Source organism: Pinus tabuliformis, chromosome 7, assembly GCF_031772625.1.
Source record: "Pinus tabuliformis cultivar Carrire ecotype Pingquan chromosome 7, CPIR1, whole genome shotgun sequence".
Classification (NCBI taxonomy): Eukaryota; Viridiplantae; Streptophyta; class Pinopsida; order Pinales; family Pinaceae; genus Pinus; species Pinus tabuliformis.
The window spans coordinates 102011151-102035782 of NC_142293.1; positions in this window are offsets into that span (position 1 = coordinate 102011151).

Genomic DNA, 24632 nt, shown 5'->3' on the forward strand with positions numbered 1-24632 from the left:
ATTGTATTTATAATAAATTTATTATTTAAATTGTATTTATAATAAATTTATTATTTAAATTATAACATTGAAAATTTAAATTAACTAATTTCTAAATTACCAAATAATAAGTATAAGAATATTACAATTTCAATTGCAAGTGAGATATAATCGTTTTTCAAATCTATGCATCAAAACTCTGGAAGTGAGATAATGTGATGGGAAATTAATTAGCCCACACCATTGTTAATTACCTATTCAAATGTAATTTGTAATTAATTTCAGTTTTTTAAATTTATTTTTTTGTTTTTTTAATTTAACCATCAAATACTTACAATTTTAAAGTTTGCATATCATTATTGATATTTACATAAATTTTAAAATTGTTAACTATGAGAAAATAAGTATCCATATATATATATATATATATATTACAGGGTCTATGCATCAAACTATCGAGCTCCTAACCTCGGGTTACACAGGAGCTCGATCGAGAGTTTGTTTTAATGCTCGATCAAGCAATCTTTAAGCCCTAAAACAAGCTCAAAGATTGCTCGATTGAGGTGCTTTTTTCCACCCACAATGCGCCCTTGCTTGCCAAAAAGTGTAACCGCCTTTAACAATGTTACTAACTTAACGAGAACTACAACCTCAAAACAAGAACTCTAGCCCAAAAAACCCCTATTTTTGCACAAAAACATGAAAAAACAACCCAAAATTAAAAAATGGTGATGTTGCATTATCTTTTTTTTAGGGTTAAGATTCCAACAATTTTCAACCATGGTATTAAAAACCACAATCGTGATCATGGAAAATCTTAAAATTGTAACAATTTTCAACAATGACATTAAAGACCAAATACCATGACTCTGAAAAACCTTAAGATTACTACTTTTTTCAACCATAGAATCAAAACCAAATATCACAATTACAAAAAACCTTAAAATTTCAACATTTTTCAATTATATCATTATAAACCAAATATCATGATTTAAAAAAACCTTAAAAATCAACACCTAAATCAAAGAGTCATTCTACCAAAAGCAATTTTTTTTTAAAGGTTAAATAACTCGTTTGAAATATTAGCTTAAGACAAATTGACCCATTGCAACCAAAACTTAAAAATCAACCATCAAAATGAAGCACCCTCTTTTTTTTAAGGAGGCATTAAAATTGCATCATTTTTTAAACTATGATCCAGAAAATCATAATAATACATAATGACATGACAATAATATTGTATAATTTAAAAATTCAACATAGTTTATATATATATAATCAAAATATCAATATTGAGTACATTGAATGAAACATAAATTATTTCTCAAAGTTATTGTTGCATTTCGAATATTCCAAACAAATGAATTCTTCACAATCAAAACATATAATCCAAGAAACAAAGAAATGACTCATAACTTCATGCAAAGATCATATTGATCAAAATTACATAAAATATTTTAGGCAATTATTCATAATCTCTCATATATATAACACACCATGAGAAACTACATCATCTTTAGATGAATGACTGGATGAAGATATCAATGAACCATATTCTTTTCTATCATCAACCAATGCTCCATATGTGTGTACATGTATGGAAAACGTTGAAAATGTTAAAAGCCTTCTAGATTTACAATTGGGTTCAACAAACACCCATCTTGCGAATATTTCTTGTGGTAGAAACCTATTATAGTATTTTTTGTCTCTCTTGTCATTATATGCATGTATTAGTCTTGGAAATATCCCTTTCCCTATGCAAACCTAACATTATCTTAAAAAACATTTTTCAAATTCCATATTCAACTTCCCAAAGTAAAAGCACGTATATACACGGTTCCTCCTAAAGCTTCATGCATACAACTTTTTAAAATTTGAAAAATATATATAATTCAACTATTTTTTGGGTGAGGTTTATGGGTTAGACTAGAAGCCCACCTACAAGAGCCTGTAACATAACCAACCCAAAAAATTACTAGTGGTATAAATACAGACCTTGGGTTCCCTCATGAACATCATTATACTTGGCATCTGTTCTCTCCCAAATTTTCCCCAAATTAGGTATGTTATTCTCATGATTTTAAGCACTCCCTTATTTCTAGGAAACCCTAGTTTCCATGCTATGGTGTTGAGCATTCCCATCTCACATCCATTTTGTTATTATTGGAGAGGATACCTTTAATGGACTGAGAAGGAAGGATCTAGAGGAATGTTCTGTCAATGCCAACATTGAGAATTAGGTGATGTTGTAACTACCTTATTGCTGCTATTTTCTATAAAAGGAACCTCATGTTCCTTCCCACTTCTATTGTATGTATTTCATGTTTATGAATGCTTAATGGAACTGCTTATGGACTAACATGATATATATGATTGTAAACTTTGAATTCTTTGTTTTGCTCTTAGTTTCTTGATTGTGTTATAGGTCTGCAACTTTGGAGCAAAAGATTAGGGTTTTTATCCTATGGGATCTACATCAAATGTAGGACCTACCAGTGAGTACTAATTACCGACTTTGTGAATTCGAAGTGGTTTACATGTTTATTTGAGATATTTTTTTATTATTGTCTTTCGCATTGTTAGGGCTTTCAACCTTACCCCTAAGGAAATTTTCTCACAACAAAAATGACGACTCCACTACAAAAAAATGCTTTTAAGTTTTTTTCCTAAGGGTTGTTTCCCTAATTTGGGATATTAGTAGGTTTCTTTCTTCATTTTAGAGTTTCTAGATCCTTCTTTGGTTCTATCCTTTTAGCTTAGTCCTTTGGATCTAGGCTTTCTTTTCTTTTTTCAATCTTTTGCATAGATACATGTTCTTCTTTTATAATAGTTACATATATACGCTTGTTGTCTGTTTGAAAATTGCATATATGTGGGTTTCTTTGATAACAATCATGTATTTACACGCTCTGTTTAAATAATAGCCAATATAGTCTTGAGGGTGGAAAATTTTATACTTTTCTTTATGCTCAGGAGGCTTAGAAAGGTCTCGGTGTGGTCCATTTTACTAGTCTAGTTCTAAGAATTTTGAAATTAAAAGTATTTTTGTATGCTTTGCTAGTTTATGTGAAGGTTGTCTTGCATAATCCTAGGGTTTCTTGTTGTGTATATGTTTTAGGGTATGGGTTGGATCCCTAGACTTAGTTTCCAAGTTTTTGTTTGCTTCAAGCCTTCTTGTTATCCTTTTGTTGTTATTTGTTTTGCAACCTTTTATTCCTCTTCATTCCTTATCACTTACCATATACATTGCTGAAGCTTTTGAGGTTGCTTTGTTTTTGTTTTGGTTGTAATATAGTTTTCACTTAAAAATAAATAAATAAAAATTGCTCATTTGTGTTCATTTCAGTTCATTGTTTCTTTCTTTGAAAAATAAAACAAAAAAGTTATAGGTTTTCATTCCATTTGCACTTCGTTTTACATAAGGTTTCTTTCTTCCCTTTTATTTCTTTCTTTATTCCTTTCTTAGAAAAAATAAAAATAAAAGATAATTTTCTTTAGTAAGTCTTTTTATTTACTTGTTTGCTTCATTGCATTTATATTTGAGAAAAAAAATCATTTGAGTGTGTTTCCCTTTGTTTTTGCATTTGAGAAAAGTGTACTTTGCTTGCTAGTTTGTAGTTCATATTTTTGGTGCTTTTTTCTTAGGCTTCTTGTGAAAATTTGCCCCAAATTTGTGTTTATATGCTAGTTTACTTGAGAAAACATGCATATATATGCACTTTGTCCCTCAAAAATCATGTATTCCCTTAGGTTTCCTTCCTAGGGGTCACATGGGCCAGTTTTGTGAGCAATTTTAGGTCGTTTTGGTCATTTTTTGACCTATTTTGGGGGTGTATACACGAGTTCCTCCACAAAATATGCACATATATGTTTGTTTCCTTCATAACAAGAGCATATGCACGCGTGTTGCACATATAAGGGTTGTGTATACCTCTTGAACTAGTGTTTTTTTGCATTTTTTTTCATGTTTTTCACCTTTTCTCATGTTTTTTTTGCTATCTTGAATGGTATGATCTACTACAAATGAAGTTAATTCTTATTTGTGTTACATTAGGTGCTTTCATGCTCATTTGAAAAAAAAAAGAATAAAAAATTACATCCTACTTGCTTATGTTACTTTTGTTGCAGTCTAAGTAAGAATTGTCCATGCTTTATGCTTGTTTGAAACTCAATTCATTGAAGGATGATGCAGGAGCATAAAATCTCAAATTCAAACCTGTTGGTTAGAACTATGGGCCTCGACATTTGCTAAGGGAGTTGGTTCCCTAATTAAGTTTAATTGTTAATTATTTTTAATTTTTGTGTTTTTAGGGAAATTTAGAAGGATTGTGTAATTTGAGATTAAGAATATTGTAATAAGATCTCCTTCTTAGAAAAGATCTTGAGATTTTGAATGAGTCAGAGAGATCTAGGGGTCAGTTAGATCTTTGGAGCAATATGTGGATCTAGAGGATCTTAGAGATAGTGATTAGTTGAGTAATTTGAGGACCTGAACTGATTTCAGTTCAGAATCCTATGTGTATAATTGTGTATCCAAGAGGCACTGAAAAAAGAAGAAGATAGAGACAAGAGGAAGGTGTTGGAAATAATACTGAGAGTGGGGGGGGGGGGGGGGGGGGTGTGGGGGGTGAATCAGTATTATCAAATCACTAACTTTTTCTTTTCCATACTTAGATTTATATACGCTACTTCAGTTAAGGGAACCCGCATGTACACGCATATATGTTTAATGCAACTAGCGTATATCCAATAAACTTATGATTCAATTAATCTATTATATGTTGATCTTTAATCAGTGCATCAGATCTTCATTAACGGTAAACAGGTGTAGTAAAATGGAACAGATCATCACACATAAGAAGCACACATGAACACCAAGATGTAAGGTGGAAACCCAATGTGGGTGAAAACCACCTGCTGCAATTCGTCTCTATCTTCTTTTAATAAGAAACTTCTTTTTACAATATTTCTGTACTGGAGCAGTCTTATACCAGTACACAAGCTCTACCTGCAGAAGGCTACAACCTTCTCTCGTTCTCCAGATTCTCCTGGAAGGGAGCAACTACCCCCTCAGCTCTTGTACTAGCTGATGTACTAGTACGTAGGTGCCAACCTACAGAAGGATACAATCTTCTCTCGTTCTCCAGCTTCTCCTAGAAGGGAGCTACTACCCCCTCAACTCTTGTACTAGTACGTAGGTGCTGACCTACAGAAGGCTACAACCTTCTCTTTCTTCCTCCAGGTACCACGTTTCATGAATTTTCAGACTGGATACTCATGGAACATAACATCATAATCTGAAGGCCACGTTTCATCCAATTTTCATACTAGACCCATCAATATCATTGAAGAACAAAATCAATCACCACTTGCATCATCAATCTCTGAATCACCCAATACTGAATCACTGAAGCCATGTCAACAAAATGCAATCACCAGAACACAGAGCAAAACACAGAACTCTGCAACAATATTCAGAACCAACTGTATCATCAAAAATCATGCATTAGAGTGCATACGCTACTTGGAAGTGTCGAACCAGCGTGTATACGCAACTTCACCAAAGCGAACCAGCGTATATGTCATCAATTACTTACTTATAACTTCGCTGCACTTCCTGACTTCAGAAATACCCAGATCATTACATATACAAGGGTAATACGTATGTTAGCAACTAGATCTAGTCCATCAGATCACATAAAGATAAGTCATTATGATCCTGATCCATTATAGATCTCATCCATCAACACTGAAGCTAAACATAATCAACCAATCTAAATATGCAGAATACTGACACCAGTAAACAGTCACCAGAACTCAGACTTTGCATCAACAACCAGAATCACCTGTAACTTCAAACATCATAGTTTATATGGTATACGCTATTCAGATGTATCTAACCTGTGTATATACGTGCTTTTATCATAGTCAACCAGTGTATACATCTGTAAATATTCATTCATGATTTGCAGCTATTCCAAACTTGAGTTATAACCAGATCATAATATTTACAGAACATTACATGCATCAGTATACAGATCTAGAATAAGCATGATCAAACCATATAGAGATGATTCATTCCAAGCCATACGATCCCGATCCATCATTAGATCTTGTCCTCCATTAACCGTTGAGATTCCTCCTTGGCTCAGATCAAGTAAAGCATCATGAACCCATAACCTGCATACTGGATCTCACACTACATCAGATATTCAAGACTTTCTTAGTGCCTTTTCCTAATGATCTTCTCCTCCTTTTATAGTCTTATGCCTTACTCAATACCATGGTCAAAAACCACTTAGAACCAATACCTTGGACCAAATACCTGGGGTTAACACTTTGCATCAACAACTAGGATCACCTGTAACTTCAAACATCATAGTTTATATGGTATACGCTATTCAGATGTATCTAACCTATGTATATATGTGCTTTTATCATAGTCAACCAGTGTATACATCTGCAAATATTCATTCATGATTTGCAGTTATTCCAAACTTGAGTTATAACCAGATCATAATATTTACATAACATTACATGCGTCAGTATACAGATCTAGAATAAGCATGATCAAACCATACAGAGGTGATTCATTCCAAGCCATACGATCCCGATCCATCATTAGATCTTGTCCTCCATTAACCACTGAGATTCCTCCTTAGCTCAGATCAAGTAAAGCATCATGAACCCATAACCTGCATACTGGATCTCACACTGCATCAGATATTCAAGACTTTCTTAGTGCCTTTTCCTAATGATCTTCTCCTCCTTTTATAGTCTTAGGCCTTACTCAATACCATGGTCCAAAACTACTTAGAACCAATACCTTGGACCAAATACCTGGGGTTAACATGTCGGACAAGATTCCTTGGACCAATACCATGGTCCAAATACCACGGACCAAAGCCAAATGTACGTGCCTTTCCTTGCATGAAAGTGCGTGTATACGTATACACACCTTTTGGTCGGCTAACCTGCGTGTATACACATCTTTATCAAGGGGAACCTGCGTATATCTCTTTTTCTTCATTCTGTGAGACTGAACTGTGATCTGTCATCTTAGTAAGTTGCCATCAAGGACAACTCCTGTATCATAATGCCAACAATCTCCCCCTTTGGACTTGATGGCAAAGCTAACTTGCCATACTGAGAACTATCATCTTAATGAGTTGTCATTACATCTGAACTGATTCCTTTGAGTTGTCCTGCATCCCATGTATTATGTCACATCCGATATCTGTAGATTCATCTAGTTATATATAAGTGAGTTGTTCTGCTACAAGTGGGTTGCCATCAAGTACAAAACATGCATCATAATGCCAACAGAAGGAGGATTTAGTTGTGGAGACCATTATGACCACAAATATAAGGGAGGGCTAATTATATGTAAAATATGTTGATTATGTTTTCATTGATGTCAAAGCAGGTGCAGGTGCAATAAGTACAGGTACAGTCACTCAATGGCCTCCAAACCCTGATTAATATAACCATTCACTCTACATGTTGCACTTACTGCACCTGCACCTGCTTTGACATCAATGAAAACATAATCCCCAAAGATAAAGAACCCTCATTGTGGTCAAAATCCCCAAGCGTTGTTGATGTGGCAGAATAACTTTGACTGGACTATGGTACAACTCCTTATTAGAAGAAGGATGATCTAACAAAAGGGTAACACTAATTATTGAATTTTATGTTACACTCAAGGAGGGTTCTTCAAATTAAAATTAAAGCTATTAGGATACAATTAATTATGACCCAAAGCTTGGAAGAAAGGATGACTTATTTCAAATTGAAATTGTCCAAATTGGAGGGAATTGGTGGCTCCAACAAATTTTAATTTTCATGGTCCAAAATGAGAAGTCTTTGCCCCAAAATTAAAATTAAAATTTCAAACAATGCTTTTCCCTCCTAAACTATCATGTTGTCCTAACCTTTCATTAGGCCACTCGACCTATATAAATTTAGGTCTCATCCACTTCTATGTGCATGGATTTGGAACTAGAATCGATCTGAAATTTTCTAGGGCCAGGAGACAAAAATGGGTTTTTATTTTTGTTGTCTGCTTGGATAGGGTTTCATTGGGTTATTTTTATTTTGTAGGTGGATGCTAAGATAAGACCAACGAAGGAACCAATGTAAAGGGTTTAATTGAGAGACATATTCTATCATTTGTGACCATGAAAAAAAGGCATAGTTATGAAAGTTGTTAAGTACACAAATCTGAAGTACGTGAAGTTATTTAGGGTAGATACTCTCGTTACATTGCGTTTGCTTGCAACCTGTGGAAGGACAAAAACTATAGAGTCCTTGAAAACATAACCATGAACTATTTGTTCTACCTACTCCATCATTGTATTACACGTGCATCATTACTCCATATATGAAGAAGGTCGAAGTCTTTTGGGAGAACAATTGTTTGGATCTTGGTTGTTCATGATCAATTCAAAAATTCCCATGTGACCATGAGGAGTTAGGAAGATTTCATTTTTCATTAGGAAGCGTTTCACTATATGTCTGGAAGTTTATTAGCAGTAAGGGGTTGTCATATCCTACAACATTATGATGTGTGCAACGATGGTAGGAGAGAGAATGACCCAGTATGACCATGACATATGGCTCATTGTATGAGACATATAGAATAGTAATCTTGTCAGAGTAGTGAAAACTAGTGGTAGGAGTGAATTTTGTAGCAGTAGTGAACAACAATGGCAAGAGTGAATTTTGTAGCAACAGTGGTTGGAGTAGATAACAATGGAAATGAGGGTGGAGTGTAGGAGCAGTACTAGCAACAATGACAGTTGAAGTGGACAGTGGTAACAACAACAAATGTTTTAACAACAATAGTGGTGGATGGTAGCATCAATAGTGGTGGTAGAGAGTAGTAGAAGCAGTGGACAAGTGCAGCAACAGAACATGTGGCTTGTTGAGGAGAAATTTGTTGTATTTGGGCCATTATCCCGAGTATGGGAGCCCGAACCTACTTAGGGAGCACTTGCTTCCTTCTAGCTTTGCTGGTAAAACCACTAGGGAGTTGTGTACTTCCTTCCAATTCAACTGATAAATTTGTATGTACACCATACATAACAAAGATTGTTGAGAAAATATTCTATGTATTGTTCATTTATGTGATGATGTTTCATGTTCTGAATGTTTAAGGAAATAAACTAACCAATTGTGAAAATTAAGGAAATATTGATTCACTCCCCTCTCAGTATTTCCAACAATTGGTATCAAAGTAGGTCCTTCTTTGGAAGCTTAACCTCTTGAAGGCAGATCCATAGCATTGATTGGTAGAAATTAAAATTGAAGATAAGATGACTATTGATCCTAAAGAAAATGTTAAAACCCTCAAAGACATTTTTTTTATTGGAATGGGTCAGGGATTTGATCAAAGGTCATTATAGTAGTGCTTGTGTGGAAATTGAAAAACTGAAGAAGAATAAGGATAATTATTATGATAACAGGAGATGGTTCGTAGTTGAAATCACTAAGCTTCAAGAGTAAATTAATAAAGTGACAAACACACAAAAATGATTGTGAGCTTGATGAAGCAAAGAAGGAAGTTGATCACATAAAAAACATAGTAGAAGAAGCAAACAAGAGAGAGAGCACCTTGACAAGCCATATCAAAGAAAAATAAAAGCCAAATAAATAGAACAAGCATGATAAAGAACTTGGAAATCAAATCACATCCTTAAAGAGGGAACGTGAAGAAGCCAAAAGGACCAAGGAAGTCTTAAGAAATAAAATGAAGCAGAAGGAAGAGGATTGCATAAATCACGAACAAAAAATTGTCATCTTGAGAGCAAAGGTGGGTAAGATAAATAAAAAATCGAGGAGCGCACAAGTCTTGGATGACATTATAAATTGCCAAAGATCACCACTTATGAAGACAAGTCTTGGATATCTTGGTGAGTCCTCATGCTACAAGGATGAAGATGTCAAAGGAGACGATATGTCACATGATAAATATGAAAAGAAGGCTCGTGAAGAGAAGCCTCACTCCAAATATGAAGAGAAGCCACTTTCGAAAGAAGAAAAGAAGCCTCATGCCAAAAATGAAGAGAAGCCCAAAGTCAAAGTTTTGCACAAGTCAACCAACACCGAAAGCTAGAAGACAAATGCCCCAAGAAATCAAAATGATGCATTCAAGCTTCCAAATCATAGAAGAGCATTTAGAAGTGGAGATGGATATTCTCAAGGGTGAGAGACCTTCAGGAGATTGTCACCCTCTACACCCAAGTACCTAGGTACATTTCATGGTTATTGCTATGCATGTTCTAACTATGGACATAGAGATGGAGAATGTAGGGAATTTAGCAGGAGTAAAGATAGAATGTTTTATTAGTGCCTTAGAAGCATAATTATTGGAAGGCAAGACATAGTCCCATATGCTTATGACAATAAAAGCTACAAAAACTTTGCCCCATTGTTCAGACCAAATGTTGAATGCTACCAATGTCATAATTTTGGCCATTTTGCACAAGATTGTAGAAGTGCCTTGACGTGGACTTTGCAGAACCAAGAAGGAAAAGCATTCACTAGGTAGGAAGACAAGACCACTAGGGTCTGACAAAGAAAACATGTTTCATAATGAATACTTACACAATTTGAACATAAAAAATATGGAAACAGGGGGAGCTAGATGACAAAATTAGATGATTCCTTAGGAGTGAATATTGTTAGGTGAAGCCTATGTAATGGAAGAGATGATGCAGTAGGTAAGCATGTTTTCAAGGGGAGCCATATCACATGGAGATATCGTCAAGGATGCATTAACCACCCTTTGCCATTGGTGTCAAGGGGCAAGAGAATCTTGGAAAGAAATAAAGAGAAGAAGCATGCTGTCAAAGGGAGCTTATGAAACACACCAAGTTATGATCGGTGTGTTGACATTAATGTTAAAGGGGGAGATTGTTGAGTATGTTGTCATTGATGTCAAAGTGGGTGTAGGTGCAGCAAGTGCAGGCATATATAGGATGTAGAGTGAGTGAAATTATTGTTATTAATGTCAGTTTTTGGAGGCCATTGATGTGATGATGTCCACAAGATGATGCATCTTGATGATGTAGTGATGAAACCCTATCTCTAGGGTTTGGTTTCATGGTCGATGGATATACCCTTCACTTTTTGGGTATTTTTAATGATGCAAATCATTGAGTTCATCTTGAAAACCATCACCAATGGATTCTACTCGTAATTCTGATTCTGCTAATATGTGGAGCATCTCGTGGGTCTTCATGGTTTGCAAGATATGACCAGTCAAAGACAGTGCACCCTCATTGTAGTCAAAATACCCAAGTGTTCTTGATGTGACAGAATATCTTTGATTGGAATAAGGTACAATTGCTTAGAAGAATGAGGATGATATAAGGAAAGGGTAACACTAATTATTGAAGTCTATGTTCTTCTCAAGGAGGGTTCTTAAAATTAAAATTAAAGTTATAATGATATAATTAATTATGACCAAAAGCTTGGAAGAAAGGACAACTTATTTCAAATTGAAATGGTCCCAATTGGAGAGAATTTGTGGCTCTAACAATTTTAAATTTTCATGGTTCAAAATGAGAAGCAAGTCTTTTCTTTTCCCTCCTAAACTATCATGTTGGATTTCCCTTTCATTAGGCCACTCGACCTATATAAATTTAGGTCTCATCTGATTCTATGTGCATGGATTGGGAATTGGAATCTATCTGAAGTTGTCTGCGGTCTGGAGACAAAAAGGGGTTTCTATTTTTTTGTCTTCTTGGATAGGATTTCGTTGGGTTCCTTGTGTTTTGTAGGTGAATGCTAAGAGAATACCAACAAAGGAACCAATATAAAGTGTTTAATTGAGATACATATTCTTTGATATGTGACTAAGTAAAAATGGCATAGTTATGAAAGTTTTTGAGTACGTAGATATGAAGTAACTGAAGCAATTTAGGGAAAAAAATCTAACAACCTTGAGTTTGTTTGAAACCAGTGGAAGGACAAAAACTATAGAATCCTTGAAAAGATAACCATGAACCATTTGTTCTTCTTGGCCCATCACTGGATTATTCATGCTCACTACTCCATATATGAAGAAGGTCGAAGTATTTTGGGTGAAATTTTTGTTTGGATATTGGTTGTTCACGCTCAACTAAAAAATCCCCATGCATCCTTGAGGAGTGACATGGTCTCTGATATTTGTATTTAGGATTCGTTGCATCCATTTTTTGCAGGGAACTTGGGTTTGTTGGATTGATTCTAGTTTTATTTGAAGTGATCCTTCATTGGAATCCTTGAGCCTTGTTGTAGACTGTTCGACCAATCCCTAATGCACTTTCCAACATTTCTAAACCCTACAATGAAGTGTTTGATACAATACTTACATATTAATATTTAACAGTGATTTGAGCATCCTGAAGCCAAGACATATTCGATGTTGATTCATGTTTACATATAGCAACATGAAGTGTGCATTGGCATATTGGCGATCGATGGAAGCATGAAAATAATTCTTTATTCCTTTGTGGCCGACATTCCTCATGATTGGAAACCCTTTATGTAGAACGAGTTTGTTAGGGATCACATTGTTTAGAGAATGACACCTTCAAAACATTGATACTAGGACATGAAATCAACATCGCAAAGCCTATATTGTTGAATGAGTGGAATGTTGCTGCAAATGTCAATGATACTTGTGTTTTAAACAAATCCTGTAGAATTAAATACAATCTTGCGCATGAATTAGCAGTGCCTAATTCCAAACTTTGTAATTCTAGATCATTATTCAATCTTAAGGCATAGTATTAAGTTTTGTGTAGCAACTGATCCAAGGCATCTAAATCGTGTATCAAGACTGAGACATATTTGTGGCACATTACCAGAGCCTATCCAAAGTAAGTTACACATGTTCATGAAATTTGTATTTTGGATCTTCTGTTATTACTGGAGATTCAGGAGGGCACACAGTTAGGGCCTTTTTGATGGACCATAAAACCTTGAAGACTGTGGCACATGCTTGAGGATCTTGCACAAAAGTGTTATGGCTAAAAATATTGGGTCTTATCATCTAAGTCTTGCATTAATGGTTAAAGCAACGTAATTCTAATCACTGAGTTAAAATTGGGTAAGCTCATCACTGCATTTTCAACTTAAGGAAAAAATATATTGTCATCTCCAACAGTGAACCATTTCATTGTCACAACTTGTTGAGGAAGTCTAGTAAGCAAGATTACAATATTTAAATATGACATGTACATTTTGGGTAGACAAATGAGGTTGGTTCCAACATTACATAAGTCCAACAACATATATGATACCTTGTGTTGTAGTTGCTAATGAATGTAATAGATACCTTGAAAGTATGTTGAAGCCTTATTAACATATGTTGGGTTCTTGATAAATAAATTTTTTCTAAATAGATTGTTGCTAGGAATGAATGGACAACATGATAGGTCTTCACAAGCAAAACATCTTCAGACAAAACCTTGATATTTAACAGTGACAATGATATAATGATATGGTGTTGACAATGATCTTGTAATTGAGAGTGATACCTGATCATTAGACAGAGGCTGAAGTGTATCTAGAAGATTGAGGTGATACATAATATATTGATGGACAAAATCTGATGATGATGGATGTGAAAAAGGTAGAGACATTGACATATGTAACAAGATTCCATTATCTTACAACACCTTAAGGAGTCTAGTAGGGAGAGTCCATTTGTCACTAGGAAGAGTATCGTTATATGTTTGGAAGTTTATTAGCAGTAAGGGGTTGTTAGATCCTACAACATAATGATGTGTGCAGTGATGGAATGAGTGAGAATGACCTAGTATGACTGTGACATATAGCTCATTGTATGACACATATATAACGACGATCTTGTGAGAGCAGTGGACACTAGTGGGAGGAGTGAATTTTGTAGCAACAATGAATAACGATGGTGGGAGTGAATTTTGTAGCAACAATGAATAACAATGGTGGGAGTGAATTTTGTAGCAACAGTGGCTGGAGTAGATAATAGTAGCAGTGAGGGTGGAGTGCAAGAGTAGTAGTAGCAATAGTGGTAGTTGAAGTGGATAATGGTAGCAACAACAATAGATGTTTTAGTAGTTGTGCTAGCAACAACAATGGTGGATGGTAGCAACAATAATGGTGGGACAGTAGTGGCAATAATGGACAGGTGCAACAGAAGAATCTGCAGCTTGATGAGGAGTAACTTGTTGTAGTTGGGAAATTATCCCTGGTATGGGAGCCTAAACCTACTTAGGGATCATTTGCTTCTTTCTAGCTTTGCTGATAAAACCACTAGGGAGTCTTATGCTTCCTTCCAGTTCAATTGGTAAATTTGTATGTACACCACACATAAGAAAAACTTGTTGAGAAAATATTTGTGTATTGTTCATTGATGTGATGATGTTTCATGCTCTGAATGTTTAAGGAAATAAAATAACCAATTTTGAAAATTAAGGAAATACTGATTCACCCCCCTCACAGTATTTCCAACAAATTAGGCCTAAGAGGACATTGTAGCCTGTATGTAAATGTTATGTATAACTGTGAATAATTTGACAAATGCAATAAAGGAACGTTCTATTTGAGTATTATTTGTTTGAATAATCTAAAATAATCTATTCATTGCTGTGAATATGGAATTTGTAACACGTGATGAAACTATTGAAAATAGCAACAATAAATGATAAAAATAGAATCCAGAAATTCCAGTTTTATTTGTTCTTGAATTAAACTGAGAATTAAAATCGAAATCTATTCTCATAGCAACTTGTAATAGTTAACTAGAGTAAGTTGACTTCGTTAACTTAGGAATTTCGAGCTGAAAGTCTTTCTGAAGTCATGTATATGTTCTCCCTATATTATAGGGGTCCAGGATGAGTAAAGTATGAGTTAGTTAACTCAGTTAATTGAGTTAAGTGTAGTTAAATTAGTTCCAAACTATTTGAGGAACTAATAGTGAGTTAATAGTCAATTGATGCATTAGTGCACTCAATTAGTGCTACTCCAGTTAACTGAATATTCTCTCATCAGAAACTCATGCATGTCGATTTTGAGAAAGACCTAGTTGAGACTAGATTGCAGGGACAATGTACTATTTGTTTTAGATTTTTCTGAGTTGCACTGATAGTGCATGCATTTAGGAACTAAGGAGTTTCCCTTTAAGTATGGGATAATTCTCTCAGGAATTGTGCAAAGAATTAGAAGCTTGTAGGCTTGGAAATTTGGCTAATTATTGGCCAAAGTAAGTCATTAAGTGGAGGATAGGAAATACTTGTGCAGGTTAAGCTCAAGGTTGAGCAGAGCATATTGTATTTATCCAAATTCTTTGACCAAGGGCGCAAGGAAATAGGAGGCTTGGAGAGGAGAGAAGAGGCCTGATTTGGCTTGAGATTGCTTGTGAGCTGGAGATTGATTTTACTGAGTGTTGGGACTGTTCTTGTGAGAACAAGCATTGTATTATCATCTTGGATTTTTTATTAATGCAAAACAAATACTGGGGTTTTGAGTTGTGGCTTTCCCCAGATATGTATTATGTTATGTGCCATTGATTTGTCTTCCTTTTGTCGATTATTGTTTTGCTCGATCTTTATGTGCTTCCATTGTAAAGAGTAGAAGTAGATTCTTGTCTCTTGCTTTAGTATATTGCATGAGCTTGTGAATCTGCAATATTTTCTACATGGTATCGAAGCTGAGAATATTATACTAGAGGAGATTTTGAAGTTTTGTGTTTTGGGCCAGGAGTTTACAGAGCAGATTTGAAAATTTTTGTACAAAATTTTTAGAAAACAAATAAAATATTTGGATTCTTTGCAAAAAAAACCCAAATTAAAAAAAAAAAAAGATCAACCGAATCAGAGTTCGAATGAGGGAGATATCACTGATTTAAAATCAACTCTTTTTCTAGAAAATTTCGTGACAACGGGATAGATGAAACAGATTGGTGTGAGCCCTCGGGCTTTGGATTGACGGTGAATGGGTGCACTATTAAGGCACTCCTTGTGATAAGTCACTAGTTCAAATCCCCCCAAAAAAAAGAAATAGATTGGTGTGCTAGCCAAGAACCTGTATTCTCTTGAGGTTCAAGATGCATGCAAAGCCTTGAGGAGCAAGGAAAAGTTTAGAGACTTGGTGGTTGAGAGGGAGAGTAAATTACCTCTCAACATGCAACCCCAGAAGAAGCCTCAGAAGCAACTTTAGGAAGTTGTGGAGCAGCCACAACTAGAGAAGCTGAGAGGAGACCGAGTGGAGAGATCCACTCAAGCAGAGAAGAAGTAGTCTCAGAAGCAGTCTCAGACAATTGTGGAGCAGCCACAATTGGAGAAGCCGAGAGGAGACCAAGTGGAGGCATCCAGTCATGTAGAGACCTCCATTAGGGGGGAATTTCGAGCCAAGTGGGCAGAGGGATCACATGCAGCCATACTTCCAGGTGTGAGGTGGGGCGATGTGAAGTGATAGTCCCAAGAGGGCTAAAATTGGGCAGGGTCCATTAAGAGGTTTTATCTCATCGATCGTACCTTCCTACGGGAGCCCAAAGTACATAGTAGCAGGAGGAATCAGTGGTGATTGATGCAGTCAGAGATCAGAGTACTAGAGGCTTGAGAAGTTAGACACTGAAGAGCATAGAGAGGATTAACAACAATGCAGAAAGGCAGAGCTAACAGAAGTGCAAAGTTTTCAGTTGGTGGAGGAAATAACAGTCAAAGACTTTGATAACAGAGGCATCATTATGATTCAAGTTGGATGTTTTTTTGTTTCTGGAGTTGCTGGAGCAACAACACTAGAGAGAAGTGTTGCATGCAAAACATTCCAAAGGTTCAGGATCAGGATCGAGTTGAATTCCTTTCTTGTTGAGAGGGAGTGTTGAAAATAGCAACAAGAAATGATAAAAATAGAATCCAAAAATTCTAGTTTAATTTGTCCTTGAATTAAACTGAGAATTAAAATCGAATTTTATTCTCATAGCAACTTGTAATAGTTAACTAGAGTGAGTTGACTTAGTTAACTTAGGAATTTCGAGTTGGAAGTCTTTCTGAAGTCATGTATATGTTCTCCCTATATTATAGGGGTCCAGGATGAGTTAAGTATGAGTTGTAATTAGTTAACTCAATTTATTGAGTTAAGTCCAATTAAATTAGTTCCAAATTGTTTGAGGAACTAATAGTGAGTTAACAGTTAGTTGATGCATTAGTGCACTCAACTAGTGCTACTCCAGTTAACTGAATATTCCCTCATCAGAAACTCATGCATGTCGATTCTGAGAAAGACCTAGTTGAGACTAGAGTGTAGGGACAATGTAATATTTGTTTTAGATTTTTTTGAGTTGCACTGATAGTGCATGCATTCAGGAACTGAGGAATTTCCCTTTAAATACGGGCTAATTCTCTCAGGAATTGTGCAAAGAATTAGAAGCTTGGAGGCTTGGAAATTTGGCTAAGTATTGGCCAAAGGAAGTCATTAGGTGGAGGATAGGAAATACTTGTGTAGGTTAAGCTCAAGGTTGAGTAGAGCATATTGTATTTATCCAAATTCTTTGACCAAGGGCACAAGGAAATAGGAGGCTTGGAGAGCAGAGAAGAGGCCTGGATTTGGCTTGAGCTTGCTTGTGAGTTGGAGATTGATTTTACTAAGTGCTGGGATTGTTATTGTGAGAAAAAACATTGTATTATCATCCTGTATTTCTAATTAGTGCAAAACAAATAGTAGGGTTTTGAGTTGTGGCTTCCCCCCCAGATATTTATTGTGTTATGTGCCATTGATTTGCCTTCCTCTTGTCGATTATTGTTTTGCTCGATCTTTATGTGCTTTCACTGTAAAGAGTAGAAGTAGATTCTTGTCTCTTTCTTCAGTAGATTGCATGAGCTTGTGAATCTACAATATTTTCTACAGAAATAGAGTGTGATGCAAGTTTATTATAAATAAACATGGTGTTATACAAAATCTATGTTTGCGGACAAAAGAATCTTCCTTAAACCTAGTGGCCTGGTCTAGAACAACATAAACCAAAGACTATAAATTTCTCCTTAGAGAAATTGGAGAATGGAAAGATGCTTACTTGTGATCCGTCAAAAGCTCTTCTCTCCTCTTGGCTTGTAAGCTCCAACCATAGCTCTGATCGCTATAATTAGAACCTGCACAAACAATCAACACAAGCCAAAGATCTACAACATCTATGTAGCATTATCCAATCACTTTATTCAATGGATTAACATAGCATTGAAATACATGAATATAAACATAACATAACACATATAGGAAAATGATATACTCTTTGTATTAATATGAAAGGGAGAGAGTTTACAACCAAAAGTAGAAGTTGATCTTGTAGAGATCTCCCAAGTTGATTTGTCCTTCCTTTTCACAATGCACACCTCAAGATCACCCTAATGCATGGAAATGATAACTCTCTTATGATCAAAGCAACAACATAAGGGTATGATTAGTATCTAAAATCCAACCCCTAGATTGTGGATGGAAGTAAATATATAGGAGAGGATGGTAGTTTAGGAATTCTTATCCATTTACCAATCTAGGCTTGAGATTCACTCTTGACGAGAAGATGAGCTCAAGGGATAAGAGGTGAAATATCCAAGGTAGAATCATATAGGCTTCGAAGTTCTTATCCAAGGTAAATAGTTATAACAACTCCTATAAGTTTCTGGAAGAGGAAGCTTCGAGATTCTTTTTATTTTTCTCGAATTTCTAGAATCAACGCACCCCCAACAAGGGAAAACCTGCTGCTAATCAGAGCAGGTGCAAAAATGAGCAACATGTTGTTGAACATAGGTCCCTAAAGGGCTAGGGTGTGTTGGGCCTTAAAAGCACTGAAATGAAGCAGTCAAGGTCAGAAACTCAGGGATTTGGGAGAGTCATGCTTAGGGCTTTGTGTAGGGATGATGACAAGGTGTTCATGGATGTTGATTGATCTAGTTTGTAGGCCTATTGATGAGATGTGATTAAATGGCCTATAAGACTTAGGAATAATGTATTTTAAAGAAGAGCTCACAGAGGAAGAACACATTTTGGAATAGCCTATGAACTTTTCTTTCCAATGCCTGGGTTGTGTTACAATAATTCTTTACTGGAAGCATTCAACGAATCCTTTTTTGGAATCATTCAATGAAGGAGAAAAGATTTGAATTATTCAACACGGTTGAGGTGCAATGGAATTATGATAGGGATCCAACCTCCAATTAAAGTTGTGGTGTCAGTTATGGTTGAAGCCCAACTAAAGTTGAATTGGCTAAGGAAAAGAACCGACCATTCAATTCATGACCAGAAAAACAAATGAAGGTCGAATAGTCAGCCCCAACATCAATTAACATAGTCAAGCCAAGTGTAGACTTGTTAATACAAAGTGACACTGACCATCCGACCTCCGGATTTGGTGGGACCAAGTCGGCTTGGTCAAGCCTATAGTTTAAACATTGATTTGACAAAAAAAACAAGAAGTCGACCCCCGACCTCTCGACCTTGAATGGGACCAGTCGACTAGAGGATAGTTGGACATTCACAGACAGAAAAAGAGTTGGGATAAAAGTTTTAGATTGATACACAAATAGAAAGGTGGAAAAGGATGAAAATATTTTCATCTTGGACTATGATTACGACCTATCAGGATCGCAGTGACAAAGATTTATGTTTAAGTTTGCAACAAAAGAAAGTGCTTGGATTTTGAAGACAGTACAAGGGAGAAGACACCTTCTGTAGTTAGTTCATTGTTATATTATCTACATTATAAGGGAAATGGAAGTCATGGGGATCTTGGTGGTTTCATAAGGGTTGAAGACTGAATTGTCTTGAGATCCAAGGGTTATGGAAATGCCTTTATCATTGAACCAATATGGAGGACAACCAATATAAAAATGGAGATTGGAGATGATTACAAAGTTGGTATATTCTAGAGAGGGATTATTTTGAAAGAGAATAGAGAAGGCATACTCTTGTAAAATATTTGGTTTAGTAAAGAGGACCAAAGGAAGATTACTCACGCTAAGATCATGGTACAAATATTGAAGGATTAATTTGATGATTTGAAAACTAACTATGGTTTTGCAGATAACATAGAAGGAAAGTGTAGATAACAACCATTACTCAGGTCAAATAGGAGAAATCATGACTGACAGGTCAAGGAATTTGTGACAGAACTCGACAACAAAGTTGAAATTTGTGAAAGAAGAGAGGACAACATAAGTTTTCAAGTGAAGAAGTGAACAATTGATGATGCAGAAGCCTAACAACTTTGGAAGTTGAGGATTAGGAGTAGAGAAGAGGTTCTATTGTATAGAACTAAGAGGATACCAAGAGGATTGACTTGGTATTGGAGAAAAGTAGCAAACTTATTACAGAGATGGGAAAGGCTTGCTGCATATCACAAGGGGAGAAAGAGATTCCACAAAAGAAAAAAGTGAGAATGACTATTGGTAGTGATGTTAACGGCTTTAGAGATAAGTCACAATCAAATGGAAAGGAATGCCAAGCAGTCAACATGGGGAAGATGAACAATAAATAATTTGAGAAGGAAATGGTTGAGTTAAGAGAAAAACTCGGTAAAATAGAATGATTGTTATAGGAATATGAGAAATATGGATGAATAATGAAGAAGAGGGTGAAATGGCATATGTTGCAAGTGATGATGAAGCACAAGTTGTGTTCTAGATTAAGGAAAGAACTTAGAGAAATTGAATATGAGGTGGAAGTAAACTATTGTGAACCAGAGCAAGGGTTAGTTCTTGGAGAAATGATAATGATAAAGATGCTAAGAAGGGACCGGTTGAGAGTCTCATAAATTACTTGGAAGATCAACATAAATATTTGATGGTAGAACCATTTGTTGAGGCTAAAAATCCTAATGATTTTAAATATGATAATTGGTGTGCGGATGCAATATTTGTTGCATATGATGGGTAGAAAATTAACTTTTTTTGATGTAGGGATGATGAAAAACACTTATATGAAATGCTTATGGAAGATGAATACCAGTCATTGGGAACTATCATAAAGTTGGAAGAAGAACATAATTTAACTTTTCTTGAAAGAGAAGGAAAGACAAAGTTGTCTTGTAAAGACAATCAAAGTGGAGATTATGTACAATAGACACATGCAACCATGGAAGAACCATTAAAAGAACTTGTTGCATAAGACTTGGAAGGGTTGGCTCATGAAGATAGCTAAAGGAAATATCAAGAGGAGGAGTAAAATTCAAATCTAATGCTGACTAATATTGATGAAGAGTGTAAGTTTTAACCCCATACAGAAATTACCTGCATACGAATTCTAAAAACAGAAAATAAACAATGGCGAGAACATACAACATAAAACATATATACACATATATTTTCCCTTGGATCCCAAAACCGAGACTACCAGATTGATTTTTCATTATGCTCCTTTCAATGTTACAATACATATATATACATGTTGAAGCATTCATAAACCCCAATCCTTTAACCCTGGATTAGAACATAACCATAGTTCCCTTGATCAAATCTACAAAATATTATGGGCAAAAAACCATCTTGTCCAAAACCATGTGCAAAATGCATGCACAAAACCATAGGTAGGCCCGCCCACCTAATAGAGGGTCCAAAATTTATTTCTTGGGGCGCTGCCTCGGACCCCATACAAGGGGGCTACCACCTCCCTGAAATACCCCGATAGGGGGGACTACGTCCCCCCTGCGACTCCACTGTTGCACCCGACGCAACGAATAGGGGGGCTATCACCACCTCCCCAACCTCCTTGTGCGTGCGACTAGTCATGGAAAGAATATAACACACACCCAAAAAATAACATCGTTTGGATGGTATTCTCATGAAATTTGTAGAAAAAAAGTGTGAGGTAGAAAAAAATTTATTCTTGGAAGAGATGCTTGAGATAGAGAAATTTTTATTCTTTGAAGAGGAGTCTAAGGTTGATAAGCTTTTAATTGAGTATGTGCATACATACATTGAATATTATGAAGTTGAAAAGGAACCTACTATAATGAAGGAAGCAAATGAAGATATGATGAATGACTTGAAGATTTCAACGCTGCATGAGGAAAGGGTGTTGGAAGCATCTAAAGAAACTCTGAAGTCCCTGGTTTTTAAAACTAATGAGTGTTTTGTGTTTGCATGTATGGAGAAATGTAAAAATAGACAAACTCATAATGTTTTCATATCAGGAGAGGAGGCAACATTGTCTCATCTAATCAGTAAAAAGGGAAGATATGCAAATTCAAGGAGTGAAAGTATTGGAAACTACAGAGAGGATGAAGGTGTTCAAGGAACAATGAACTACCTTGGAGATACTTTAGCTCATGAAGTACAAGAAATTTTAGAAGAGGTTAAACAATACTACAAATAAGCAAAAATGGAACTTGCTAAATAATAAATGACAACAAATAGTATTGAAGGTGAATGGAGTAGAACTATGGTGGAAACCTTGTATAAGGGTATAAATTGTTCATGGAAAATTTTTCAATTTATCAAGCTTCAAAATATGAGTTTGCTAGAGTAATCATGTAACTTGAAATTGCAGCTTAAGGATATGCAACACTAGGTGAAATTTTTTGTTAAAGATGAGCAGAGGTATGAAGATCTGTAAATGGAAATGACAGAACAATTTGTTTATTAAAACTTGCAACATAAACCTTATGTCAGTAATGTATACCAACAAAAAATAGAGTTGAAAGGAATTGATGAAATATGGGAACTAATTGAGGAGGTAACTAGAAAGAGTTTCCATGAATTTGGAAGAGCAGTCAACTGCAAACTACTATGCGCTGAAAGTGATTGCATCAACAAGGTGTTGAGTAAGCAGTAAAGTAAAACATGGGATTCTAGAAAAGAGAATATGTAGCAGACAATGCAACAGGATCATGGAAGAGGAGAATATTTCCATAGAATGAGTGGACAACAACAACACAATATATGGGATCCAGGAGGACTTCAACAAAGGAACTCATTGTTAGGAGATCATGAATATTTTGTTCTTTGGGAGTCTGATTGTTAGGCCCCTATACTACTAGTGTAACCCCTTATTGTTATTAGTACAACCCACTTATTATATTGATGTACCCATGTAGTGCCCATATTGTTACTAATGTGCCCATAGAAGCCCACTATTGTTATTATTGTGCCCTTACATTATTATTGTTATGTCGGCTCTGATTATGTTATGACCCCTTAGACTCCTATATATAGAAAGGAGGTCTTTTCATTTGTATCATCAAAGAATTGTTCATTTATGTAATGTAAAGGAGGTTGCCCCCTCGAAGAGGCTGAATTCTAAGGCGTTGATCTATCTTTTCTATCTTTCCTTGAGCTGGTTTTATAACATTTGGTATCAGAGCTTTGGATTCTAGGGTTTCGCTGCTCCAAACAGGTCATCGTGGAATTTTCGCTATAACTTTGTTTCTGCGATGTTTCAGAAGTTAAAAAAAAACCCATTTGAGAAGAAATCGCGCTGAACCTCTGATCTGAATTTTAGAGCTTTTCGCGCTATATTTGCGGAGATATGATCTGAGGAAGTTGGTCTTTTTGCAGACTCCTGAATTACATTCCAAACAGGTGACTTGGGGAAAATAGTCATAACTTTCTCTCTGAGCATTGGATTGAAATTGCGTAAGAAGGTACATAAAGAAGATGGACTGTAGTTTCTTGTGTATCTTTTTCAGAGCCAAAGGTCGAAAAATTGACACGTGGCACTTCATACAAGTTCGCTCTTCTAGAAAGGTCTATAATCAGGTCATAGTGGGAGATTGTGCATAACTCCTTTTTGGAGAATCCAATTTGGATCAGACTTGTGGCATTGGAAAGAGGACACAGAGGGATACTACAAGTAGCAATTTCAGAACTTAAATATCTGCAAGTACAGAGTTACAGTCGTTTTAAGATCGAGGTCCTAAAATCAAGAAAAAACAAGATGAGGAAGTTTGATGGCAAGGATCCGGTAAATTGGATACTTCAGATGGAGAAATATTTTGATCTACATGGTGTACCATTGTTACAAAAGGTATGTATTGCATCTTCATATTTAGAACCGGATCAATTTTTATGGTATGAAGGGCTTTGTTCTCGTAAACAACTTGTTACGTGGTCAATTCTGACGGAGGAAATGATAGCACATTATGAGGATACAAAGAGCAACACCTTCTTTAGAGCAACACCACAATAATTGGAAAGAGTAAAAGGGCTTTGTGACATATTTGAAAGTAAAATTATGGCAACAAGGAAGTCTACCCCTCACAACTTTAAAGATGGACATGTTGTTTCTCCTAGCCTTCCACAACCTACAAGGGTTACACCACAACAATTGGAAGAAAAAAGAGAAAAAGGGCCTTGTTACAATTGTGATAGCAAATGCACAGAAGGTCATAAGTGTGTTGAGAAGAAATTATTTTACATAGAGTATGAAGAGGAGGAAGAAACGGATCAAGGAACATCAAAAGAAGAGGATATATGCCAAGACCTAACCCCAGAGAAAGAAGAAATGAATCAGAACATATCTTGTAAACTATTGTCAAGAATGACCACTCCTCAAACTCTCAAGATAGAAGGACATATCAAGAAGAAAAAGGTGCAAGAAGTGAAAGATCACATCAAGAAAGAAGAAATGAATCCAGCCATATCTTGTAATTCACTGGTCGGAATTACCACTCCTCAAACTATCAAGATAGA